The sequence below is a fragment of the Mesoplodon mirus genome, assembly GCF_964341445.2.
Source record: "Mesoplodon mirus genome assembly, chromosome: 13".
Lineage (NCBI taxonomy): Eukaryota > Metazoa > Chordata > Mammalia > Artiodactyla > Ziphiidae > Mesoplodon > Mesoplodon mirus.
In genome coordinates, this window is record NC_138989.1 from 40,657,889 (window position 1) to 40,677,294 (window position 19,406).

General features: G+C 39.8%; 1 protein-coding gene across 7 annotated transcripts in view; it reads right to left on the reverse strand.

The window, feature by feature from the left end:
• Window positions 1-19,406, reverse strand: part of OSBPL1A (oxysterol binding protein like 1A) — a 220,494-nt gene that overhangs the window by 41,124 nt on the left and 159,964 nt on the right. The gene's annotated exons all lie outside the window — the stretch shown is intronic.

The window sequence follows — 19,406 nt, forward strand, 5'->3', positions numbered from 1 at the left end:
GACGTAAGTAAGATATACTGTAGTCGTCAAGAAAGTAGATCTTAAGAGTTCTCATCATCAGGAGAAAAAAAATTTTTCTTTTTATTTTATCTATATAAGCTGATGGATGTTAACTAAACCTACTGTGGTAATCATGTCACAATATTGTGAAATGTAATACACATGAACTCAAACCACTGTGCTGTGCACCTAAAGCTTAGTGATGTATATCAATTATTTCTCAATAAAACTGGAAAAAATGTGCACAGACAGGATAAAATAGGGTCAATCTGGGCTTGTATCCCTATTCACTGCTATTTTGGGCCCTGAAAAGTTCCACAGATCAACCGGCCCCACGTCTCCGGAATCGTTCTGATCCGAACCCTCCTAATCCTGTGTTGGTGTCCAGCTGCTTAAACCACCTCAGAAGTACACTGTCCTTTCATGTGCTGGCATATCTGACCTGCTGTTTGGTCCAAGACTGACCTATCATACTCTGATACTCAATAAATTACTCTAGTAGCTGTTAAATAATGGAAACAAAAAATGTCATTACAGAACCTAGCTTCAGATTTTTAAGAAATTAATTGTATCATATCAGTACTTTCCCAAAGATGCTGATATTGGACCAAACTCAGCAACTCTGGATGGACTGGAAAACCCTTTACAAATTCACCCCTACAGAAGGAGCGTTTCCAAATCCTCTGCAGGGGTAAGGAAACAGCCAAGAGAAGGGCGGCTGTCGGTGGCAAAGTGTCTGTGGCTCAGACGAGCAGCACACTGAGCCCAGGCATCCTGAGGCCTCAGCACCACCAGGGGCGGGAGGTGCCCAGAACAGCTTCCTGAAACACCATTATAATAATGCCTTCTTTTTCATCATCTTAGGTTCTGGCTAGGGATGCTGGTTTTCCAGGTGCTGTTTGAAATATACCCATGTAACTGAAATATACCCATGTAACTGAAATATTAAAGAAAATATTAAATTAAAATTCTTATCTTCTAAAGAATCTCTTCTATAAACTGATTAACTTGAATTATAGAAGTTAATAAAATTTTAAGTTTTTAAATAAATAATATTTTAAGATCCTCTGTGGTAAAAATCTTTCTGATTTTTCCTTTTTTAGGAACACACACTGCTCATTTGGCAGATTTGTCATCCACCCAATCTGCTGGATAAGTGGCCACAGATGGTATTTAAATCACATTCTCTACAATCCAAGACTATCAATCTCAGTGACATGAACAACTGAATCCAGGAACAGAATCCTTGCCATTACCTACCATTTGCATGTAGAATATAGTTTCAGAGATGCACATCAACTAAATTTTTCATCTCGTCTATTATAAAGTCAGTCAGAAATGTAACATATATCTAGGAAGTTATGAGTCCAAAATAAGTTTTGTGAAGACTGAATAAGTGGCTGTAATTCCCCCCAACAAATGCTTACATTAAATGCATATGTATACATTACCATTCTAATTAAAGGCAAGAATAGCAGAAAAACAAGAAATATTTTGGAAGCAAGAAAGCAGCAGAGACATCCAAGCTTTACTTTTATTCTCAATTTAGAAAGCATCACAGGGTTGCCAGCCAAGAATCCCACCCAGAAATATCCTGTACTGATTTCTGTGCACATAACTCTTTATGGTGTTCTATGAAAATGTAATTACTCATTAATGAGGCCAGATAACCTGCAACCTGAGGTATCTATTCTGGAACACAACCAGAAAGCAGAGGTGAAGGGAAAGGGCCATCACGAAGCCCGTGCTGTCTTCTTGTGTAGGACACGCACAGCCAAATGCAAACCCTCCTTCAGACCACATGGTGTGTAACACACTGATGAGAAGCAGCCACAGGAACACCAGCCCACACGGCCATGCAGGAGCTGGGTCCCAAGGAAACGACCACAGGGCTGCTGACTGCATCTAAATCGATAGCACGACGAGGCTGCCAGAAGAACAGAGCCAGAACATTCCCAAGGGCAGCTCTGCAAGGCTCAGACCAGAGCTGGGATTCAGACCCATGTGTCACTTTGAAAAGGAGGACTCATGAGAGGCCAGGCAAAGGTGTCTGGAGAACAGCTCTTATAAGCAATGGCTGAAGGAAACGTGTGGTCTAGAAGAAACAGAAGAAACTGGAGGTCTGGGAACAGGGGGCGTGACAGAGGCGTCAGGGCATTTAGAGGACGGGGCCGGGGGGGCAGGAATAATGGCATCCACACACCCACAGCCCCACCGCAGTCCCTGCACCCCTCTGCCTGCTTCGTCCTTCACAGCACTGATCATCACGTGACGCACTGCAGGGCACCCCTGAGTATCTGCTGACTACGTCCCCCAAGTATAGTACATAAGCTTCCGGAGGACTCATGTTTCATCTACTGCTGTATCTCATTGCCCAGGACAAGCCTAACACAGGGGAGGAGTTTAAGTATTTGTTGAATGAGCTTTGGAATTTATAAGGCCTTTTGGTATACGTTATCGCTTTTATAAAGAATTTGGTTTATCTTGTGCTAGGACTAGGACTCTTGGTGGAAGTTACAGGACACCTAACGTAAAGCTAACATAAACTTAATATAAATATAACATAAAGCTAACATAACAGCTACCATAAAATATAACCTGTTTTATAATTAATTCCAAATAGGGGAGACAAGAGAGTCTCAACAAGGAAGTGTTTCAAACAGATGCTGGAGGATGCCTTTCAGTCACGGCCCAGAAAGGCATTCCTGCACTGGGTGGGAAGTTGGTCTTCATCAGCTAGGCCAGGGATGTTGCTAAACATCCCACAGGAAACAAGACAGGTCTCCACAACAAAAAGTTATCCAGCCTCCAATGTCAGTAGTGCCAAAGTTGAGAAACCTGTCATAGAAATACAACTAGAGCTTCGTAGACAGTTTTAAATTTTGTAGTGGCTTTATTAAAAAAAAAAAAAAAAGTAAAAAGGAACAAAATAAATTAATTTTAACAATATATTTGATTTAACCCAGTATGTCCAAAATATCAGCACTTCAACATGTAATCAATATAAAAATATTAATGAGATATTTTATACTTTTTCCCACACCACGTCTTCAAAATCCAGTGTTGATTTTACACTTAGAGCACATCACAAGTTAGCTACTAAATTTTTAACAAAGTGAAATGTAGTCTTACCAAAGCAATAAAGTTATGTTTCATGGCAACATATTTTATGCTGCTTCGTTTTTACAAACTATATTACAAAATTAACATAATAAACCTATATTAATTAAAATTAAATAAGACTACAAATTCAGTTTCATGCTCACACTAGCCACATTTCAAGTGTTCAAAAATCACCTGTGGCTACAATTGGACATAATGGATTTCTGTGATTACTTAAGAAAACAAAAGGATAGGAATGCTCTCAGATTATGGGGGAAGAGCAAAAAATTACTCAATTACAAGAGCCTTAAGTCAATGAGAAGCAAAACAGTCCACAGCCCAATTCATCAAGAAAATGCTAAATCTGCAGTATTATTTAAAGTAGAGAGAATAGATTTTTTAAAAATTAGGTAGATTAAAATTTTAAAAAATTATTTATACTGAAAAAGATATGTTTCTATATTTTAAATTTTCACTCCTTTCATGGGGGGGCAGGGAGGCGGGTAAGAATTCCCTAATGATCTTGGATGAGGAGATGATACTCCAGGCAGAAAACAGCAGTGGCAGGCAGGCCTCAGAATTTCCAGGCAGAGAGCACAGATCAATTATTCTCTTCCCTTTGAGTTGATCTGAGAGTCATTATCCTGAATTCTATGCTTCCTTTTTCCCTTCACACAGAGAGAAAACACCCTGTACCAGGGACTGAGAGTGATGCACCCCGGCGCTATTTTCAACCATACAGATGCCGCTCTATGGACACAACGACACAATGACTGGTCTTTAAGGGAAAGCTCCCGTCCCACTCGCTTCATCTCCCTGATGCACGCGGCTCACCCTGCTGCCCTGCCTCTGCACCACGGACACAGGGTGTACACAGACCCTGAGCTGAACCACGTTAATTTGTGAAGCGTGACTCACAAACGCTGTGCTGGGATCCCTTTGCTCCAAACACACTGCGCAAGTTCAGGAGATCACTGGCCCCCAGGTCTTTGGGAGATGCTTTTTTTTTCCTAAGATTTTTTTGGTGTGGACTATTTTTAATGTCTTTATTGAACGTGGTACAATACTGATTGTTTTATGCTTTGCTTTTTTTGGCTGTGAGGCATGTGGGATCTTAGCTCTCCAACCAGGGATTGAACCAGCAGCCCCTGCACTGTAAGGCCAAGTCTTAAGCACTGGACAGCCAGGGAAGTCGCTGGGAGATGCTTTTTTTTTTTTTTTTTTTAACATCTTTATTGGAGTAAAATTGCTTTACAATGGTAGTTTCTGCTGTATAACAAAGTGGATCAGTTAGATGCATACATATATCCCCATATCCCTTCCCTCTTGTCTCCCTCCCACCCTACCTACCCACCCCTCTAGGTGGTCGCAAAGAACCAAGCTGATCTCCCTGTGCTACGCAGCTGCTTCTCACTAGCTATCTATTTTACATTTGGTAGTGTATATATGTCAATGCTACTCTCTCACTTTGTCCCAGCTTACCCTTCCCTCTCCCCGTGTCCTCAAGTCCATTCTCTAGGTCTGTGTCTTTATTCCTGTCCTGCCCCTAGGTTCATCAGAACCACTTTTTTGGGCCTCCCTGGTGGCGCAGTGGTTGAGAGTCCGCCTGCCGATGCAGGGGATGCGGGTTCGTGCCCCGGTCTGGGAGGATCCCATATGCCGCGGAGCGGCTGGGCCCGTGAGCCATGGCCGCTGGGCCTGCGCGTCCGGAGCCTGTGCTCCGCAACGGGAGAGGCCACAACAGTGAGAGGCCCGCATACCGCAAAAAGAAAAAAAAAAAAAAAAAAGAACCACTTTTTTTTTTAAGGTTCCATACATATGTGTTAGCATATGGTATTTGTTTTCTTCTTTCTGACTTACTTCACTCTGCATGACAGACTCTAGGTCCATCCACCTCACTACAAATAACTCAATTTCATTTTTTTTATGGCTGAGTAATATTCCATTGTATATATGTACCACTTCTTCTTTCTCCATTCATCTGTTGATGGACACTTAGGTTGCTTCCATGTCCTGGCTACTGTAAATAGAGCTGAAATGAACATTGTGGTACATGACTCTTTTTGAATTATGGTTTTCTCAGGGTATATGCCCAGTAGTGGGATTGCTGGGTCATATGGTAGTTCTATTTTTAGTTTTTTAAGGAACCTCCATTACTGTTCTCCATAGTGGTTGTATCAATTTACATTCCCACCAACAGTGCAAGAGGGTTCCCTTTTCTCCACACCCTCTCCAGCATTTATTGTTTCTAGATTTTTTGATGATGGCCATTCTGACTGGTGTGAGGTGATACCTCATTGTAGTTTTGATTTGCATTTCTCTAATAATTAGTGATGTTGAGCATCCTTTCATGTGTTTGCTGGCAATCAGTATATCTTCTTTGGAGAAATGTCTATTTAGGTCTTCTGCCCATTTTTGGATTGGGTTGTTTGTTTTTTTAATATTGAGCTGCATGATCTGCTTGTATATTTTGGAGATTAATCCATTGTCAGCTGCTTCGTTTGCAAATATTTTCTCCCATTCTGAGGGTTGTCTTTTGGTCTTGTTTATGGTTTCCTTTGCTGTGCAAAAGCTTTTAAGTTTCATTAGGGTCCATTTGTTTATTTTTGTCTTTATGTCCATTTCTCTAGGAGGTGGGTCAAAAAGGATCTTGCTGTGATTTATGTCAGAGAGTGTTGTGCCTATGTTTTCCTGTTAAGAGTTTTATAGTGTCTGGCCTTAAATTTAGGTCTTTAATCCATTTTGAGTTCATTTTTGTGTATGGTGTTATGAAGTGTTCTAATTTCATTCTTTAACATGGAGCTGTCCAGTTTTCCCAGCATCACTCAGTGGAGAGGCTGTCTTTTCTCCATTGTATATTCTTGCCTCCTTTATCAAAGATAAGGTGACCATATGTGCATGGGTTTATTTCTGGGCTTTCTATCCTGTTCCATTGAGCTATATTTCTGGTTTTGTGCCATTACCATACTGCCTTGATGACTGTAGCTTTGTAATATAGTCTGAAGTCCAGGAGCTTGATTCCTCCAGCTCCACTTTTCTTTCTCAAGATTTCTTTGGCTATTCGGGGTGTTTTGTTTTTCCATACAAATTGTGAAATTTTTTGTTCTAGTTCTGTGAAAAATGCCAGTGTAGTGTGATAGAGATTGCACTGAATCTGCAGATTGCTTTGGGTAGTATAGTCATTTTCACAATGTTGATTCTTCCAATCCAAGAACATGGTATATCTCTCCATCTGTTTGTATCATCTTTAATTTCTTTCATCAGTGTCTTATAGTTTTCTGCATAGAGGTCTTTTGTCTCCTTAGGTAGGTTTATTCCTAGGTATTCTATTCTTTTTGTTGCAATGTTAAATGGGAGTGTTTCCTTAATTTCTTTCAGATTTTTCATCATTAGTGTACAGGAATGCAAGAGATTTCTGTGCATTAATTTTGTATCCTGCTACTTTACCAAATTCATTGATTGGCTCTAGTAGTTTTCTGGTGGCATCTTTAGGATTCTCTATGTATAGTATCATGTCACCTGCAGTGACAGTTTTACTTCTTCTTTTCCAGTTTGCACTCCTTTCATTTCTTTTTTCTTCTGATTGCCGTGGCTAGGACTTCCAAAACTATGTTGAGTAACAGTGGCAAGAGTGGACATCCTTGTCTTGTTCCTGATCTTAGAGAAAACACTTTCAGTTTTTCACCACTGACTATGATGTTTGCTGTGGGTTTGTCATATATGGCCTTTATTATGTTGAGGTAGTTTCCCTCTATACTTACTTTCTGGAGAGTTTTTATAATAAATGGGCACTGAATTTTGTCAAAAGCTTTTTCTGAATAATATTGAGATGATCATATGGTTTTTATCCTTCAATTTGTTAATAAGGTGTATCGCATTAATTGATCTGCGTATATTGAAGAATCCTTGCATTCCTGGGATAAACCCCACTTGATCATGGTGTATGATCCTTTTAATGTGCTGTTGGATTCTGTTTGTTAGTATTTTGTTGAGGATTTTTGCATCTATGCTCATCAGAGATATTGGCCTGTAGTTTTTTTGTTGTGACATCTTTCTCTGATTTTGGTATCAGGGTGACAGTGGCCTTGTAGAATGAGTTTGGGAGTGTTTCTCCCGCTGCTATATTTTGGAAGAGTGTGAGGACAGGTGTTAGCTCTTCTCTAAATGTCTGATAGAATTCGCCTGTGAAACCATCTGGTCCTGGGCTTTTGTTTGTTGGAAGATTTTTAATCACAGTTTCAATTTCAGTGCTTGTGATTGGTCTGTTTATATTTTCTGTTTTTTCCTGGTTCAGTCTCAGAAGGTTGTGCTTTTTAAAGAATTTGTCCATTTCTTCCAGGTTGTCCATTTTATTGGCATATAGTTGCTTGCAGTAATCTCTTATAATCCTTTCTATTTCTGCAGTGTCAGTTGTTACTTCTCCTTTTTCCTTTCTAATTCTCTTGATTTGAGTCTTCTCCCTTTTTTTTCTTGATTAGTCTGGCTAATGGTTGGTTTATCGATTCTGTTTATCTTCACAAAGAACCAACTTTTAGTTTTATTGATCTTTGCTGTTATTTTCTTCATTTCTTTTTCATTTATTTCTGATTTCATCTTTATAATTTCTTTGCTTCTACCAACTTTGGGGTTTTTTTGTTCTTCTTCCTCTAATTGCTTTAGGTGTAAGGTTACGTTGTTTATTTGAGATTTTTCTTGTTTCTTGAGGTAGGACTGTATTGCTATAAACTTTCCTCCTAGAACTGCTTTTGCTGCATCCCATAGCTTTTGGGTCATCGTGTTTTCATTTTCATTTGTTTCTAGGTATTTTTTTTACTTCCTCTTTGATTTCTTCAGTGATCTCTTGGTTATTTAGTAGTATATTGTTTAGCCTCCATGTGTTTATATTTTTAACAGATTTTTTCCTGTAATTGATATCTAGTCTCATAGCATTGTGGTCAGAAAAGATACTTGATACGATTTCAATTTTCTTAAATTTACCAAGGCTTGATTTGTGACACAAGATATGGTGTATCGTGGAGAATGTTCCACGAGCACTTGAGAAGAAATTGTATTCTGTTGTTTTGGGATGGAATGTTCTATAAACATCAATTAAGTCCATCTTGTTTAATGTGTCATTTAAAGTTTGTGTTTCCTTATTTATTTTCATTTTGGATGATCTGTCCATTGGTGAAAGTGGGGTGTTAAAGTCCCCTACTATGATTGTGTTACTGTCAATTTCCCCTTTTATGGCTGTTAACATTTGCCTCATGTACTGAGGTACTCCTAGGTTGGGTGCATATTTACAATTGTTGTATCTTCTTCTTAGATTGATCCCTTGATCATTATGTAGTGTCCTTCTTTGTCTCTTGTAAAAGTCTTTATTTTAAAGTCTATTTTGTCTGGTATGAGAATTGTTACTCCAGCTTTCTTTTAATTTCCACTTGCATGGAATCTTTTTCCATCACCTCACTTTCAGTCTGTAGGTGTTCCTAGGTCTGAAGTGGGTCTCTTGTAGATAGCATATATATGGGTCTTGTTTTTGTATCCATTCTGCCAGTGTATGTCTTTTGGTTGGAGCATTTAATCCATTTATATTTAAGGTAATTATAGATATGTATGTTCCTATTACCATTTTCTTAATTGTTCTGGGTTTGTTTTTGTAGGTCCTTTCCTTCTCTTGTGTTTCCTGCCTAGAGAAGTTCCTTTAGCATTTGTTGTAAAGGTGGTTTGGTGGTGCTGAATTCTCTTAGCTTTTGCTTATCTGTAAAGGTTTTAATTTCTTCATTGATTCTGAATGAGATCCTTGCTGGGTAATCTTGGTTGTAGGTTTTCCCCTTTCATCACTTTAAATATGTCCTGCCACTCCCTTCTGGCTTGCAGAGTTTCTGCTGAAAGATCAGCTGTTAACCTTATGAGGATTCCCTTCTATGTTATTTGTTGCTTTTCCCTAGCTGCTTTCAGTATTTTTTCTTTGTATTTAATTTTTGATAGTTCGATTAATATGTGTCTTGGCATGTTTCTCTTTGGGTTTATCCTGTATGGTACTCTCTGCGCTTCCCGGACTTGATTGACTATTTCCTTTCCCATGTTAGGGAAGTTTTCAACTATAATCTCTCCAAATATTTTCTCTGACCCTTTCTTTTTCTCTTCTTCTTCTGGGACCCCTATAATTCGAATGTTGGTGCATTTAATGTTGTCTCAGAGGTCTCTGAGACTGTCATCAATTCTTTTCATTCTTTTTTCTTTATTCTGCTCCCTGGCAGTTATTTCCACCACTTTATCTTCCAGCTCACTTATCTGTTTTTCTGCTTCAGTTATTCTGCTATTGATTCCTTCTAGAGGGTTTTTTAAAAAATTAATTAATTAATTAGGCTGCATCGGGTCTACATTGCTGTGCGCGGGCTTTCTCTCGTTGTGGCGAGCTGGGGCTACTCTCTGTTGCAGTGCGTGGGCTTCTCATTGTGGTGGCTTCTCTTGTTACAGAGCACGGGCTCTAGGTGCACGGGATTCAGTAGTTGTGGCACGCAGGCTCAGTAGTTGTGGCTCATGGGCTCTAGAGCGCAAGCTCTGTAGTTGTGGCACACAGGCTTAGCTGCTCTGCAGCATGTAGGATCTTCCCAGAGCAGGGCTTGAACCCACGTCCTCTGCACTGGCAGGCAGATTCTTAACCACTGTGCCACCAAGGAAGTCCCTAGAGTATTTTTAATTTCAGTAATTGTGTTGTTCATCACTGTTTGTTTGCTCTTTAGTTCTTCTAGATCCTTGTTAAATGTTTCTTGTATTTTCTCCATTCTGTTTTCGAGATTTTGGATCATCTTTACTATCATTACTCTGAATTCTTTTTCAGGTAGGTTGCCTGTTTCGTCTTCATTTATTTGGTCTTGTAGGTTTTTACCTTGCTCCTTTGTCTGTAACATATTTTTTTGTCATTTCTTTTTTTTGTTTTTTGGGTTTTTTTGATGGGTGGTGCTGTATTACTGTCAACCTTATTGGTTGTTTGGCCTGAGACATCCAGCACTGGGGTTTGCAGGCAGTTGGATAGAGCCAGGTCTTGGTGCTGAGATGAGGATCTCCAGGAGGCCTCACTCTGATTAATATTCCCTGGGATCTGAGCTTCCCTGTTAGTCCAGCAGTTTGGACTCAGAGTTCCCACCACAGGAGCTCGGTCCCAACCTCCAGCCTGGGAACCAAGATCCCACAAGCTTCGTGGCACAGTTAAAAAAAAAAAAAAAAAAAAAAAAAAAAAAAGAAAGAAAAAAAAGAGCAGTACAATATCAAATAAAAAACAAAATTTGAAACATAAAAAATATATTAGGAAAAATAAAACTATAATTGAAACAACTGCAACAAGGTAAAATAAGACCACAACAGAAAAAAGAAAAAAAAGGGGGGGGGGGAACAAGCCAAAAAGCGAGAACAATAACAAAGTATAAAGAATAAAATAAAAAAGATTAGGAGAAATATAAAAGAATCAGCAACAATGAATCAACAAGGTATAACAGAACCCCAATCTATAAAAAAAGAAAAACAAAGAAAAAGCCTTGGCTATGGGGGCATTGTTTAGGTGGGGGGTGGAACTTAGGCAGGGGCGAGGTTTAGGGTGGGGCAGGGCCTAGGCGGGGCGATGTTCAAGCGTGGGGCAGGGCCTCTACTTAGGACCTGCGGGGAGGGGGAGAGGCAGCACGTGGAAAGGGTGGCCTCTGGAGTATGGAGTTCCAGAGTTTGGAGGTAGGGCCCTGGGTGGGGGTGTAGGGGTGGGGCTTGGTCTCGGCACAGCAGGAGGGAGGCTCCGAGGGCAGAGGATTAGGACCAGGAGCCCAACACGTTCCCGGTACCTAAGTAGACAGGGAAAGCACTGGCCCCATTCCTTTCCATTCCTTCATGTCCCTCTCCCACCGTCTCCCCCAGGGTTTCCCCTGTCGCTGGCGGACTCCTAGCCATGGGTGGGTCCCGCTGGGTGTAGGAGCTCCTCCCCTCCCCAAGCCACCCCTCAGGGGTGCCATCCCAGAGGTCTGGCCTTTACTTCTGCTCCTCCTTCCCTCCCTCCCACTCCCTCAGGACCCAGGTGGCCGGAGGGGGCCTCGGTGGGCAGAGGAAACCTGGCTACACTCCCTTTTGATCCTCTGCCCTCCCAATGGTTCCCCAATTTCCCCCTTCAGGCATGGGATCCCTTCCCCTCCCCCAGCCACCCCTCAGGGGGCTCCAGTCCTGTCCCACCTCCACTTCTCCTCCCCCTTCATACCTCCCATGTCCTACCCAGTTGCCGGAGGTTCCTCCCGTCCCCTTAGGTGTCCATGGTCTCCCACCGGTGCCTGGTAGGTTCCCTAGCTGTGTGGAGACGTGAATTCCACGTCCTCCTAGTATGCCATCTTGACTCCGCCCCCTGGGAGATGCTTTTGGACAGCAGCCACCACATAGGAGGCTCAGCCTGATGGAACCCTGCAAATTCATGAGACTTGCACAGACCCTCTCAACACCCTGCCCACACTGCCTTCTGCTCCTGCCTGTGGACTAGGAGGTTTGCTCATGGAGACCCTTTGAAAAAGAGTAGAGAAGGATTATCACAAAGGCAGGCAAGATGCAGCTTCGGCTGCAATTGGCCACCAGGTGGTTCAGGTTTGCTTCTGTCTTCACGAGGCCAGTTAGCCCTTCTGGGTCCTCAGGAATGGGCATGCACATGCCCCACAGAAACGCCAGCACATGCAGGTGGCGGCTCTCATGTGAGGACAGGAAAGACCCACTGGAAGGGACACACGGCCACAGCCCACGCTCCTGCCACAGCCTCCCTGCATAACCAGGGGCCAACCTCTAGCCTGGGGGGCCACGGCTGGACGATCTGCCTCAGGGGGCAGCTACGAGTGCACTAAGAAAAGGGACAATCCAAGATGGGCCTAGAGATTGTTCTACTGAGTGAAGTCAGACAGAGAAAGACAAATACAAATGATACTGCTTATATGTGGAATCTTAACAAATGGTACAAATGAACTTATTTACAAAACAGAAACAGAGTCACAGATGTAGAAAACAATCTCATTGGGGAGGGATAAACTGGGAGACTGGGACTGACATATATACACTACTATATATATAAAATAGACAACTAATAAGGACATACTGTATAGCACAGGGAACTCTACTCAATACTTGTAATGACCTATATGGGAGAAGAATCTAAAAAAGAGTAGATATATGTATATGTATAACTGATTCACTTTGCTGTACACCTGAAACACAACACTGTAAATCAACTATACTCCAATTAAAAAAAAAAGAGCCTCCTGAAAATGAAGTTTCAGTTTCTTACCTGCACATCCGTTTTAAAGAATTTTAAAAATTCTTTGTTATCTTCATAAAGTACAAACATATTAAGGTGAAAACATTCATAGTCATTGGTGATATCTGCCCACTGAAATAGCTCCTCAATTTGTAAGAGCTCCTGGTACATTATAAGTATTCCATTCACCACCTATATTGCAGATAACTTTTTCCAAGTCTAACATTGGTCTTCTGATTCTGTTTATGGTATAATCTGCCAAAACCAAATCTACCTACCTGGGAAGACTATAAATATTGTGACCATAATGTATACATGAAACTTTAAATAAACAGCTATCTTCCAATATTTTCCATATGGACAAGATAAAAACACTCCACAATTGTATAAACAGTTACTCCAGAAAAAAAGGTACGTCCCTTAATTCAGGGGTCCCCAATCCCTGGGCTATGGACAGGTACCAGTCCGTGGCCTGTGAGGAACCGGGCTGCACAGCAGGAGGTGAGCGACAGACGAGAGAGAAACTTCATCTGTATTTACAGCTGCTCCCCATTGCTCACATTACTGCCTGAGCTCCGCCTCCTGTCAGATCAGCGGCAGCATGAGATTCTCATAGGAGCACGAACCCTACAGTGAACTGCGCATGCGAGGGATCTAGGTTGCTTGCTCCTTATATGAGAATCTAATGCCTGGTGATCTGAGGTGGAGCTGAGGCAGTGATGCTAGCGCTGGGGAGTGGCTGCAAATACAGATTATCATTAGCAGACAGATCTGACTGCACAGAGACCATAATAAATCAATTGCTTGCAGACTCATATCAAAACCCTATCAGTGGGCTTCCCTGGTGGCGCAGTGGTTGAGAGTCCGCCTGCCGATGCAGGGGACACGGGTTCGTGCCCCGGTCTGGGAAGATCCCACATGCCGCGGAGCGGCTAGGCCTGTGAGCCATGGCCGCTGAACCTATGCGTCCGGAGCCTGTGCTCCGCAACGGGAGAGGCCACAACAGTGAGAGGCCCGCGTACCGTGCAAAAAAAAAAAACAAAAAAAAAAACCTATCAGTGAGTGGCAAATGAAAACGAGCTCAGGGCTCCCACTGATTCTGCATTATGGTGAGTTGTATAACCATTTCATTATATATTACAATGTGATAATAATAGAAATAAAGTGCACAGTAAATGTAAAGCGCTTGAATCATCCTGAAACCATTCCCTCCACCCCCAGACATGGAAAAATTGTCTTCCACGAAACGGGTACCTGGTGCCAAAAAGGTTGGGGACCGCTGCCTAAATTCGTAAAGTTTTATAATCTCATTCTTACATTTTTAGAAATTTAAGTTCTAAGTCAAAACCGAGTCAAGACACAACAGAAACAATCTTCTCAAGTATTTACCACATGGAAGTAAACATAATTAAATGGGGAAACAAGTATGTGGTTAATTTTTCAAATTACCATACGTTATTATATTCCAGGTGAAAGAATCCACAGATAAAGAACAAGTTAGTCATCCACTCCCACCTCCAATACCAACATAACAGCCCCAAGTGCTCCCTTCCATACTTTTCTCCTTGCATAAGCAGACACAAGTACATAGAGTTTTACTGACGTATTACCCTACAGGCCACATTGTTTTTTCACTAAATAATAATTTAAGAGGATACCCCTTCAAGTTGATAGATATAAGTGTATCTATCTTTCTAATATCTTTATGCACAGGAACACGTACACATACATGTAACTCTGTATCATGCACCCTGTTTTTAATGCAGTCTTTCTCCCCCGTTTTGTTCTTTTTTGCTTGTCACCCCACTTCCTCTGCCACCACTGTACTACACTGTAACCCATGGTAAAAACCTGGTATGTATTTTTCTATACTTTTTTATATTTTCTCAAACAGTCTTAAACAGTGCGTGCATGTGTGCACACACAAAGCGGCTTTCTGACTTTAAAATTCCAAAATAGAACACCAGTTATATACACTTCTTTACAGTTTGCTTTTCCCATTCAGTACTTCATGGAAATTTGTTCGTCAAATGGTAAACTAATTCTTTTAATGAATAATATTCCATGACAAGAATACTATATATCAAAACATATTTTGCCATCCTCCATGAAAGCCATTTACTGTTTTCACTCTTTTGCGAAAACAAACAATGCAGCAAAACCACTTTAATACATTACATTCCTAATTAAACCTGATGCTTTCATTTCTATGGGGTGGAGAACCAGGGGTCAGATTGCTGGGTCAAAAAGTATCACTATTTTACATTTCCAGGGACGTTGCCAGATTGCTTTCTGAAAAGGTTTTTAACAATTTCATATTTCACCAATAATACATGACAGCACTTCTCCCACCTCCCCACCAGCAGCAATTGGTGTCAATAGGTGTTCTTACCCAAGTTTTGCCAGTCTGACTAGAAAGTGATATCGCGTTGCTATTTTCTTTCCTGCATTGCTATTTTGCTTTTCCTTGACTACTTGTGAGTCAGAACATCTTTTCATGTTTTAATGACCATTTGGATTTACACATCTATAGACTGTCTCTTCATATCATTTGTAACCATTGGCTTTTTGTGTGTGTCTATTCGTAAGAATTTGTTGAGACTACTAATCTTTTGTTTGTCTTATTAATCTTCCATTTAGATTGCCAATAGAATCCTTTGCAGGTTTAAAGAAAACTTTTACAGTGAAATATGTCTTTATTTTTTTTAATAGCTTTCAGGTTTTGTGTCTTGGTTAAGGCTCTCCCCACCCCAGACTTTTTTTTTTTCACCTGATGTCTAATTCTTTAAATGACCGAAATACACGTGTATGTCTCAAGACCCTATTTCTACAGTGAAATAGCTCAGTGGCATTTGTCCCTGCCTGGTCTCTGTGCCCTCTCACCTCTATGCCTTTCACAATGGGGCCTGTGAAGTCACCCAGTCTGTTTTCTTGTAAGACAGAGGAGCTCTCTCTCCAACATTTCTTTTTCCCATGATGGCAGGAATCTTAATAGTCTACATTTTTATTTAGTTTTAGTCCAGCTTCTACCTCCTTTCCGAAGACCCTTGATCATATCCTTCGGGAGAACAGGAAAACTTCAGGTTTTTTTAAAGCAACATTTTCACAAATGCTGTGATATCACACTATCCCTGTGCAGTTCTACTAGGATGAAGTATTTGAATACTAACAGCTAACATTTAGTGAGGGTTTACTCCATTTTAGACCCTGTGTTAACCACGTAACATGCATCACCTCATTTAATCCTCAAAATAATTCTATAAATTAAGCACTCATTAAATAACTTGTCCACACTCACAAATTTAATCAGCAGAACTGGAATTCTTTAACTCCAGATCCTCGACACCTGGGTTTCACAGCACTGCCACTTTGCATAAACTTGAACAAGTAACTAACTACCCCAAGCCTCAGTGTTTCTGTGTAGAGAATGACGATACCGTTTCACACAATCTTGGAGAGGTTCCAATGAAACAGTACATACAGAGTAGTGCTTTTTAAACTTCGGGTTCTATTCACTGGTGGTCTGTAAACTCAATTTAATGGTTCATATAACCGACATTTAAGAAAAATGAAATAGAATGTCTAGCAAGCGTAAGTACTATAAATGAAAATTTTGTTCCAATGATACACACACCTGTATACGTATATACTATGTAGTCAAATATTTTTTTAAAAATATTATTTTTACTATGGGACTCTGTCAGTGATGTACAACATTCAGCCCAGTGCCTGGAAGATAGAAACTCTCAACATAAAGTAGATATTGATGTTATCATTAACTATTTCAGGAAAAAAACACCTCGTTTTTCTGTTTGAGTTGTTAAAGATTTAAAACTGCTACTATGTCCTGGAGGGATAATTTACTTTTACTAATTACAGTTTCAAAAGATGACATAGAAAAATCGCTGTTTATTGGACAATATTCATAACAATATAAAGATTTACACAGAGAAATAGGTAAGAAGTACTTCTATTACCCTAGAGGAAAGTAAAAATGTTCTGACATGTGTGCTACTTCCCCAGCAAGGCTTTGAACAGGATGATGGAGGTTTAGCCACTGTGATCGGATACCTGTATAGCCTCAGGACATTTTTCAAACTCCAGAGGCTTGCCCCAGAACCTCTGGTTCTGGGGCCAGGGGAATCTTAAACATAGTTCTTTAAAAAGCCCGTGGTTAGAGCACAATGAAGCAACTTGGGAGGGACTCTTGGTAAAGTCCCTTTCTTTCTTGTCATTTAGTAGCTCTTGGTATTCCTTGTTTTAAAGTCACACAGCCTGGGTGAAAGTGCTAGAAAAATTATGTCCAAATAACATTTTTCATTTACTTGAAATGATAAAAGGGAATATACTAATAAATCCCAAATATAATTGTATTGTGCTTTAAACATTCCACTGACATTATTAAATGGTATTAAAACTGCCTCCTGTCTTTAGATTGAGGATACTTCACTTCACCAAACACAGCCTTGGAGACCCTACAGGCATGGCTCCTCCATTCAGGTTTCTCTTTGGCATCTACTTGTAGAAGGATCTCAAACCCAAAGATGCTGTCTATCAGCAACAGGATTTTACAAGCAACTCCAATGTGCTAATTTAAAGCACTGAGGTTTGGCTGGTGTTTCATGCTCCACTTAAATTTCACAATTCTTACTTTTCCCTATCTTCATTCATCCCCTCTGTTATTTCTGTACACATCTGCCACCCACTAGACTGTGATTCCCCCTGAGGTCAGGAACTATGTCTTATTCTCCTCTGCCTGTCCCACAGTGTGGAGTACTTTGCATGTAACAGGTGCTGAATGTTTTACCTAATGTCTCGTAAATTAAAATGGGCCACAGAAAGAAAAACAGCAAAAAAATAAAGAGATATGGACAAGCAGCAAGTGAGGCGTGAAGAACACAGATAATCAAATTTTCTGCCTCTAAGTCACTTCTTAAGAAAACATTTTCAAAACCGAATTCCTTAACATACATTTTCAGTTGCATTTAACAACTAAACATTTGCTCATGTTATTAAATATTCTTAACGGATCATCAGTTTTAGCAGAATATTCATTTGGATATTTAGAAAAGCATAAAACAGCCTAATTCTAACCTTTGATCCAAGATCAAAAGAATGAACTAAAAATCTAAGAAAATAATTTCATAGAGAAGCAGACTTTAATACAGCTATAATTGTAATAATGAAAACTTGTTATGTGTAGTGTATTATGTGTTTTGTACTTATGTGTGTATATCTATTTGCAATTATTAGGTGCTTATCACCTCTCCTTTTCAACTATCAGAATTCTTCTTCCCTTCTCCCCCAAATCCTTCCTTCCACAAGTCCCAATTTAAATATAACCCTAATGAACACAGCCTGCATTTGAATCTAACCATCTTTAATTTTGACTGTACTACTGATGTTTACTAAACACCCAAAATGAAACAGTCTTCCTAACTAGGAAGCCATTGAAAGTAAACTATAAAACTATATTCACAAAATTGAAGATCAGATTTTAAAATGATGTTACATGAGTAAATTATCATAGTAATAAAAAGCCTCATTTTCACAAATTATGTATAATCTTACATAGTTCATCTGGAATATAGTTTGCAAATCTATTCTTTTAAAAAGGTTGAAAAGAATATAATGTTCAGAGAAGCCTAGTAACCTCAACGCTGATGGATAAATATATTCTTACTTACAAGTCATGTGAAAAGTTATCAAGTTCCTTTTTTGGAAATATACCACTTCTCTCTATCCTTTCTTCCTCCTGGTTAGGACAAAGAACCATAGAGAATGCAACACTCTTATTCACCCTCCACTCATTACTTAAGAACATGCAAGGCTGCTGTTGAGCATTTACTTAAATTCTTATTACGTTAGATTCTAAGCTCTGTTGAACCTGCAGTTGGAACATAGCAGGTACTCAGTAAATGTTGCTGAGACAAACTTTACGCCAGTTAATTTTCTATCAACTAGGGCTCTAGGTTGAGTAAACTGTCCCACAATGCATTTATCCTATAATTTTTCCATAATAGCAATCAAAAAGCATATTTGTCTACTCCCAAACTAAAATGTTATATCATTCTCATTAAAAGATACTGATGAAGTTAACTTGAAGAATGCACATCATCAGTGATACTAGAGAGAACCAAGGATAGTGGTTAAAGTTTGGGGGAGGCAAAGATTTCTTAGAGAGGACACAAAAAAGCCCTAACATAAAAAAGAAAAATTATAAAGTGGATTTCACCAAAATTAAAAACTTCTATTCTAAGAAGGTATTAGGATGCCTGTTCATTATTAAAGAAATGGAAAGGCAAGCTATAAACTCAGAGAAAATATATATGCTACATATATTTGATAAAGGATTATATCCAGAATATATAAAGCGTTCCTATAAATCAATAATACAAAGACATACAACCCAATTTAAAATGGGCATAACTCACACACTTCACAAAGAGAGAGATAACAATGGCTAATAAATCCATGAGTAAGTGCTCAAAATCATTTAGGAAATGTAAAATAAAACCACAACACAATACCATGTTATACCCTTAAAGCATCAAGTGTTGGTGAGGACGTGGAGTAACAAATTCTCACATACTGCTAAGAAATGGTACACTGACTTCGGGAAACATTAGAGTAACTTCCTATAAAGCTAAATACATACCCTCTCTAGGACCCCAAAATGCTACTCCTACATAACAAAGTGAAAAACTGTCCTTAGAAAAGATGTGTATAAGAATGCTTAAAGCAACTTTATTCATAAAAACTCCCAGAAGACTGGCATCATTATACACTTTTGCAGTCTTTTTAATGCCTGGTTTTACAGAAGACAGCTGGGCTGCTCATAACTGCTTCTGCACTGAATCTATGATACTACACATCACGTAGTCTCTAGAAAACTCCACTGTACGCTTATTAGTGAATGATAATAAAAAAGGCTAATGTCTTAGTAATATCATGAAAATTGTTTTAACCTTGTGGTTCCCCCCGAAAGGGTCCTGGGGGACCCTCCCCCCCGAAACAATGGTCAGTGGACTCCACTTTATAGAAGCATTGG